The sequence below is a fragment of the Pteropus vampyrus genome, unplaced genomic scaffold (genome assembly GCF_000151845.1).
Source record: "Pteropus vampyrus isolate Shadow unplaced genomic scaffold, Pvam_2.0 Scaffold22, whole genome shotgun sequence".
Classification (NCBI taxonomy): domain Eukaryota; kingdom Metazoa; phylum Chordata; class Mammalia; order Chiroptera; family Pteropodidae; genus Pteropus; species Pteropus vampyrus.
Genome location: NW_011888803.1, coordinates 1,336,078 through 1,343,874, shown reverse-complemented (window position 1 = coordinate 1,343,874; position 7,797 = coordinate 1,336,078). Strand labels below are relative to the sequence as shown.

Here is a 7,797-nt window from a genome sequence, read left to right as displayed (position 1 = left end):
CAGGATAACTCACAGAACTTTACGAAGGTCTGATCATTTTTTAAATTTGCAGTACAGAAATGCTTAACTGAATTCATCATCTTGTACCTCTAAAAGTGCTTTATGGTCAATGCTCAGACAGTTACTTGGGCGGCTGTTGTTGGTGTACCCCATATAATAAATATTTAAAAGGTCAGTATAGGCAGCCTTGCTTTTTCACCACTTCCTGAGCAAAATGAAGAGGACTTAGCATGTTACACAGTCGGCTTCAGAGAGGATAAACAGCACACAAGTTCTCCCACATTTAACTTCTGTTCAGGTGTCTTTCTTTTCTTATTAGTCTCCAAAGAAAAAATAAACTGCTTTTAATGTAACACCTCTTGTGATCTCAAGGTAGAAGTTTTCAAAGGTGATAGAATAGTTCCTGACAACCTACTTTGGGCAAAGTTCTAGCTAGGTGCCCTGGAGATGAGGAAGTTGTAGTTGCTCATGAGAAGATTAAATCTTAATGAAGAATTGGGGACATAAACAAGCAACTAAGAATGTGACAATCCATAAAACTGTTCTGAGAAATCTGATGAGTAGCCAACTTTGAAGGCAATTGGTCCTCAAGAAACTCAGCAGAAATGAGAACCTCAAGTGCCAAGAGTCTGGCATTCAACTTCTGTGAGAAATTTACAAGCAATACTTCCCCTGCCCCTGTCCATTTTGTGCTTCAAAATGCATCAACCACCTTTGGACAAGGCCCTAGCTTGCTCTTCATTTGTGTAAGCATCTATCCATTTATAAGCAAACTAGGCCATGATTCCTTATGTACTATACTGTGCCCATAAGCCAGAACAGGAGTAGATAAACAAGCTGAACGCATTAAAGAATTAAATGTAAAAAACAAATAACAAAAAAATAGTAAAGTATAAACATTATATTAGGCTGCCATGATAGATATAAAAATGCAAAATACGTAATTGTATTTATATTAAAACACCAAGAAAATAAGAATAAATAAATGCAGGTTTTAAGTTTCTATACATTAACTAAATAGGATCTCTCTACATGTGCCCTCTAAAATCCATAGAGATCAACACCGAGAGCAAATAAAACCACCCACAGCTCCTGTCTACAGCATAACTAGGAGACAGAGAATGCTAAAAAACTTAATTTACTCGGAGGAAGGGAAATAAAAATCTGGAACCTGCAGAGCCAGCACTGAAGTCCTTGTTGAAGCTGAGAGTGGAGTAGAGGCCACACTAGGCTAAAACTAGTAGAGAATGCTCTGGAAAAAGAAGAGACAGCAGGGTCTTGAACTGGCAGAGCATAGATAAAACCATTCCCAGTAAGAAAATGTCACATTCTGACAGGATAAATACTGACAAAGGTCTATAACCTGATATATAAGAACATCACCACTAGGGACGCAACTGGAGAGGGCTTGATAGTGCACAAACACAGAGGTACCTTTTCTGGGAGAGGAGAGGTGTCCTTGGAGTGTAGGTGGTGGAGCAGAAGGAGGAAGTGAGTGTTTGAGATTAAAGGTCCTTCAGAAAAAAATGAGAAGGCATCCCTCACCCCCTAGAGGTACCATCTATTTTAAAAAAAGTATACTCCACTATATCAACACAAGACAGTGCTCTTGAGCTAAGAAACCAAGTGAATCTCCCCAAAACCTTACCCCAGACTACACAGAATCACCTGGTCTAGGAAAGTACAAGATAATTTAAAGTTAAAACAACAGATAACATTCCCACAAAGACACTATAAGACCTTGGAAAATGAGAATCAAAATATTTTGGATGGTAAAAAATCCCTACCCCCACCCCGCCCCCAAAAAACTACAAAGCAGAAGAAAACTGTACACAACACCTAAACCAAGTAAATGTCCATAAAATGCACTAACATATATTTAAAAAACACCTCATTGAAATAGGAGAAGGGGGTTAAAGTACAAACTTCCAGCTATAAAATAAATAAGCCATGGGGATGTAATATACAGCATGGTGACGATAGTTAACAATCCTCTATTGTGTACTTGAAAGTTGCTAAAAGAATGGATCCTAAAAGTTTTTATCACAAGATAAAATTTCTAACAACATATGGTGATGAATGTTAACTAGACTTATTGTGGTGATCATTTCACTATATATATATATATATATATACACACACACACACACACACACACACACACATATACATATACATATATATATCATTATGTTGTGTACTTGAAACTAGTATAATGTTTTATGTCAATTATATCTAAATAAAAAAATAATAATGCACATTAGCCGAGAAGTGTAAGTGCTCAGATGCCTCCACAGCTTCTGTCTCAGCTTTTCCTTACCTAGGCAGTAGACACTGGTTCTGGTTGCTCCATAAGTCAGAGAAGACTTAGCAGAAAACCAGAAAAAAAAAAAAAAGATCTGAAATTGACTTTAGTGAATTATTCTAATGAAAATACAGAAACTCTAGCAGGAAAGCAGAAGGACATTAACAAGTTTGGATGTTTATTTAATGTAGATTTATGGACTTCATGACAAAAAAAATTGATTAACAATAACTCACTTCCAAACAAAACCCGATGTGTATAATAGTTGAAAATAAAATTGATAAACACTTCAACAGTTTTCTCAGTTTTCAGGATTCTAGCTCCCTAAGTACTTTTTCATAATTAAGTCCATTTCACAAAAAGACACAATAACTAGGGAGTATAGTAGAAATGTTATTAAAAATATAAATATATACAGCATCTGACCTAGTGACTAACACCGATTGTTAAATTTATCTGAATTTCTATGTAAACAAATTAAACAAATCCCTGCCTGACACATATGCTGGTCACAGATTTTTAGAGTAGAAGAGGACCTATAAAGTACATCCGATTCAACTTTATATACAAAGTGGGCATTATAATGTGCAACATAAATGACAGGTAGTCAGGCTCTCAGATAAGGTCTCCAGACCTCTGCCTGTGTCACCCTAATCTTACTGAAATCTGTAATTAAGGGGAAAAAAAAATCTACCACTTAGCAACCTCTGTGTGCTAGGAACTGTGCTGGGTTTTTTGTTTGTCTGTTTAAATCATATTTCCTGCTTTTTGTCCCATATGTCAGAGGGCCAAATTATGATGACTTTGCACATACTGTATCCCCAATCCCTTCTACATCGACTAGAACTCATCGAGTATTCGTTAGATTAGTGAACACAGCTTTTGATTCCTCTCCCCATTTTAACACTGTGGGAAACTAAAGGTCAATGGGGTGTTTCTTCAAAGCTGGTAAATAAATGTCAGGACCAAAATTCAGACCCAGCTTTATTGAGCCACAGGGGCCATGATCGTCCTACCAAGCTTCCTGGGCACCCCATTAGTTTGAAAGAAACCTATAAATTGAGAAATTTCATATTAATAGCATGAGTTACATAAATTCCTGCTCCCTCTCCCCAAAGCTAATGAAGTGTGAGTTTCAAACCTGACTTTTAATTTTCTATAGGATGGTGCTAATGCCATCTCTGGGCCCTGATGCTTTTATAATGTTTTACGTTACATATTTCAGTGTTTACACACATGCACCATTCTTAATCATCCCCATTACTGATTTCCTCCCTAATCAAAACAATACAGCACAGTTTAAACCAAGAGTGTGCTGGAGCTAGCCTGTACTGGTACCCAGAACTGATTTTTAAAAATTTTCAGGGAGTTTGTGAGCTTGATGTTAAGCACAGCCATTATTAAAAATTAAGCTTATGATGAGATAAATTATATGAGGAAAAAGAAAATTTCAGTAATAAAAGGATAGTCTTTTTAACAGTGGTTTTGGAACAATTGGACATCCATGCGCTAAAAAATGAAATGACTTAAAACCTCACACCATATAAAAAATTAATGTAAACTATAGATCATCGATTTAAATGTAAAATGTAAAATGTTAAAACTTTTATAAGAAAACACAAGAGAAAATCTTCCAGATCTAAATTTATGTGAGATGTTCTTAGACATGACACAAAAGACATGATCCACTAAAGGAAACACCAATACATTTAGCTTCATCAAAATTAAAAATTTTTTGTTACAAATGACCTTTTTAGAGGATGAAAGGATAAGTTACAGACTGAGAGGAGAAACGTGCAAACCACATATCTGACAAAGTTCTTACATCTAGAGAAGATAAAGAACTCTCAAAACTCAAGAGCAAAGAAACAAACAATCCATTTCCTAAGTGGGCAGAAGATACAGAGACATTCCACCAAAGAGGTGATATGGGTGACAAATAAGCATGTGAAAAGATATTCACCATCATTTCCCATGAAGTAATGCAAATTAAAATTACAGTGAAGTATGAATACTCATCTATTAGCTAAATAAAAGATAGTAATAACACTAAATAGTGGCAAGAATGCAGAGAAGCTTAATCTCTCACACACGCTGGTGGGAAAGTAAAATGATACAGTACTTTGGAAAATAATTTGGAAGTTTTTTGCACTTATCATATGATCTAACAATTATACTCTTGGACACTCATCCCAGAAAAATGAAAAATTATATTCACACAAAAACTTATAAATGAATGTTTATGGTAGCTGAGAGATCCATAATAATGAAACATTGGAACAACCCGAACATCCATCAGTGGGTGAATGGTTGAACAAACTGGGACATCCATAGAATGGAACAGTACTCAGTAAAAACAAGGAATGATACACACAACAGTGTATAAACATTTCAGGGAATTATTCTTAGTGAAAAAGGTCAGTCTCATGAGTTTACAGACTGTATGATTATATCTTTATAACATTCTGAAAATAAAACTATAGAGATGGAGAACAGATTAATGGCTATCAAGGGGCAAGGAGGGAGCAGTGACAATATAAGTGGAAAGCACAACGGAGTTCCTTTGTAGTGATGGGACATTTCTGTCCCCTGAAGTGCTGATGGTTACACAAATCTGTACATGAGATAAACTTTCACACCACACACTCACATCTCAAATGAGTGTATATAAAAATAATGATAACTGATTAAAGTCTGTAGTCTAGCAGTACTGTATCAGTCTCAATGTCCTGTTTGTGGTATTGTACTACAGTTATATATGATGTCAGTACTGGGAAAACTGGGTGGGTGAAGGCTATGTGGGACTTTGTACTATTTTACAACTTCTTATGTGTTCATAATTATTTCAAAATAAAAATAAAGATAGAAGAAACAAATACTTAAAACTTATCACTTCCTGATTATTTTACTACATTTTACTATTAATCATTTCATGAGGTTATTTACATTATCTATATGTTGGATATATTAGTCTGCTCAGGCTGCTTTAACAAAATACCACAGACTTAGTGGCTTAGACAGGAGACGTTTATTTCTCACAGTTCCGGAAGCTCGGAAGTCTAAGATCAAGGTGCTGGGCAGATCGATTCCTAGTAAGAGCTGTTTTCCTGGCTTGTAGATGACAGTCTTCTAGCTGTGGCTCTATCCTCAAATGATGGGAAAAGAGTGACTTCTGGTTTGTCTTTCTCCTCTTCTCTGGACCACCATGGGGGCCTCACCTCATGACATTATCTAAACCTAATTACCTCCCAAAGGCTCCACCTCCAAATAGCATCACATTGGGGGTTAGGACTTCCACATAAGAATTTTAGGGGGACATAAATTCAGTCCACACCAGCGGAAACACTATCTAGGGTCTGCTGCTGTGGCTCTTTTCCATACTCTGCATTTAGTGATATCTCATTGGTAGCTGGAAACCAACCATCTGGGAATATTCACACCACAGAAATAAGCAAACTCTACACATCAGAACTCGGTTTATTATACTGTTGATTGTTAAGAAAATAATGGTGAAAATGTTAATATTATAGACTAAACTTAAAAATGTGTCATGTCTGTAGCCATTATATCATGAATAGCATAAGATTGAAAAAATAGTCTTTTATTATTTGAAAATTATTGTTTGATTCAGCAAAGTCACTCACGTTACTGAAGACTGAGTAAAGTTCAAAGACAGGTCTTTCTTGTTTCACTTTCATTTTACTCATTAAGTAACTAAAAATATCAACCATGTTTATGTTGGAACTATTAGGCTCATTCATTAATAGCAACCACAGGTTGGCTACAGACACAAGAATTTGGCAAAAAAAATCAATGAAAGCATTCTGTGAGAATTAATGGGCTAAGTGGAATTTGCAACAGAGTATTGTATGTTTTATCATTACTTGTAAATTGTATGCTCCCTTTATATTAGTAAAATTCAAAATAAACTTAAGCATGTCTAAACACATATTTTTAGAGAGAGCCAGTGTTTAAACATTTACCAGCACAGCACTGGTTTAAATCCAATCTCTTTACTTGATTTTTTCTTCAGTGGAGACAAATCACCACTCCTCTTTAAAGTGGTGATGTGGGTTCTTGTTTTTGACTCCCCTTTTGCAGACACTCTGTTTCCAGGAGACTGATTTGACCCATAATATGTTCAGATTCGTGGATTCACAGAATCAACAACCTAGTACAACTATGAGCCCCATTGACTTTCCAGGAAAATGCTCTAGTTTCTCCCATGAAGACAAGTTCACAGTGGGCTGGGTCAGTTCCATTTTGCTTCTAGTTGAGACACCAAGTTTACAAATTTTCTAGTGATTTTTCTATTTCTTTTAACAAAATCAAAAACGGAGGTTTCTTTACAGCAGATGGTTAATGGGATTAGTCATACTGGATCTTTACTTACCAAATGTTTTTTACTCACTGTCCCTTTCTGTGGCCATGTACTGGTAAGTGATCAGACTTCCTAGCTGATTTCTGTTTGGTTCCATGCATGGTTAGGGATTTTCAGGTTTTGGCTTCTGTTTATTCTGGAAGGCCTTTTACCCCAATGTCAGTGCACAGCACCTGCTCTTTTTTTTTTGAGGTTCAGTTCAACTAACTCCTTCCTGTCTGTCCTCTCCTAATCCATTCAATATGGTAAAAACACATTCCTTTCTCTGTATTCCCCTGGAATGTAGCTAAATCTTTCTTCTGACATCAGTTCTATTTCTCTCTTATGTAACTGTTACAAATGTCTGTGGCTTATGTCATATGTTACTATTACCCCCTGGGGGTACAGCTCTTTACTAATTTATCTCTAAATTCTCCCACAGTGACTAGTTTAATATCTGCACATGGTTAAGTCTTTAAAAAGTTGGTTCAATTGAATGAGTGGGTTATATGTCACCCAATGAATGAGTTAGTTCCTCTCTCTCAGCTTCAGTTTTCTTACCTATAACTTGGGAATAATGATAAAGAGATTGTATCCGATAGAGTTATTGTTAAAAATGGAGCCAAGGTGTATAAAATGACTAGCACAGTGTCTGGCTAATGTTGACTCCTCAATAAATAGTGTGTGCATAATATATATGCTATACATATAAATATAAGGTATATATAATTACCAGTATTGGTACTACATTATCATATGACTGTTCTTGATACCATATTTAGGTTTCAGGAAATGTGTCTATGACTTCTCTAGCACAGTATGATATAAGAACACAGCCCTGTGAGTCAGGAATCAGAAGATATGCTTTTATTTCAGTTCTGCCCACTGTTCATGATCTTGAGTTAGTCAACCATTCTGAGCTTCAGTTCCCACATCTGCAAGATGTGTGTGAACATGGGGAGAAGGCTGAGCCTTTCTCAAGCTCTAATGGTCTACAATTCCACAATGCTGTGCGACGAGTCCCCTTGGGCTGAGCTGGGGTCCCAGTGACAGGCAGCACTCTGCCTTCCATAACTTCCTCTGTCTAAATTCATTGACTCACTCTCAGCAATGGGCTAAGTATCCCTTGGCA

General features: G+C 36.3%; 1 protein-coding gene and 1 long non-coding RNA gene across 2 annotated transcripts in view; both read right to left on the bottom strand.

Moving 5' to 3' along the window:
* The window catches only part of LOC111736743, a 23,090-nt gene extending 16,157 nt beyond the window's left edge, over positions 1 to 6,933 (bottom strand). Inside the window, exon 1 of the long non-coding RNA XR_002779238.1 lies at positions 6,699 to 6,933. This is a non-coding gene — a long non-coding RNA (uncharacterized LOC111736743). The remainder of the gene's footprint in view (positions 1 to 6,698) is intronic.
* Positions 1 to 7,797, bottom strand: part of ST6GALNAC5 (ST6 N-acetylgalactosaminide alpha-2,6-sialyltransferase 5) — a 161,385-nt gene that overhangs the window by 71,323 nt on the left and 82,265 nt on the right. The gene's annotated exons all lie outside the window — the stretch shown is intronic.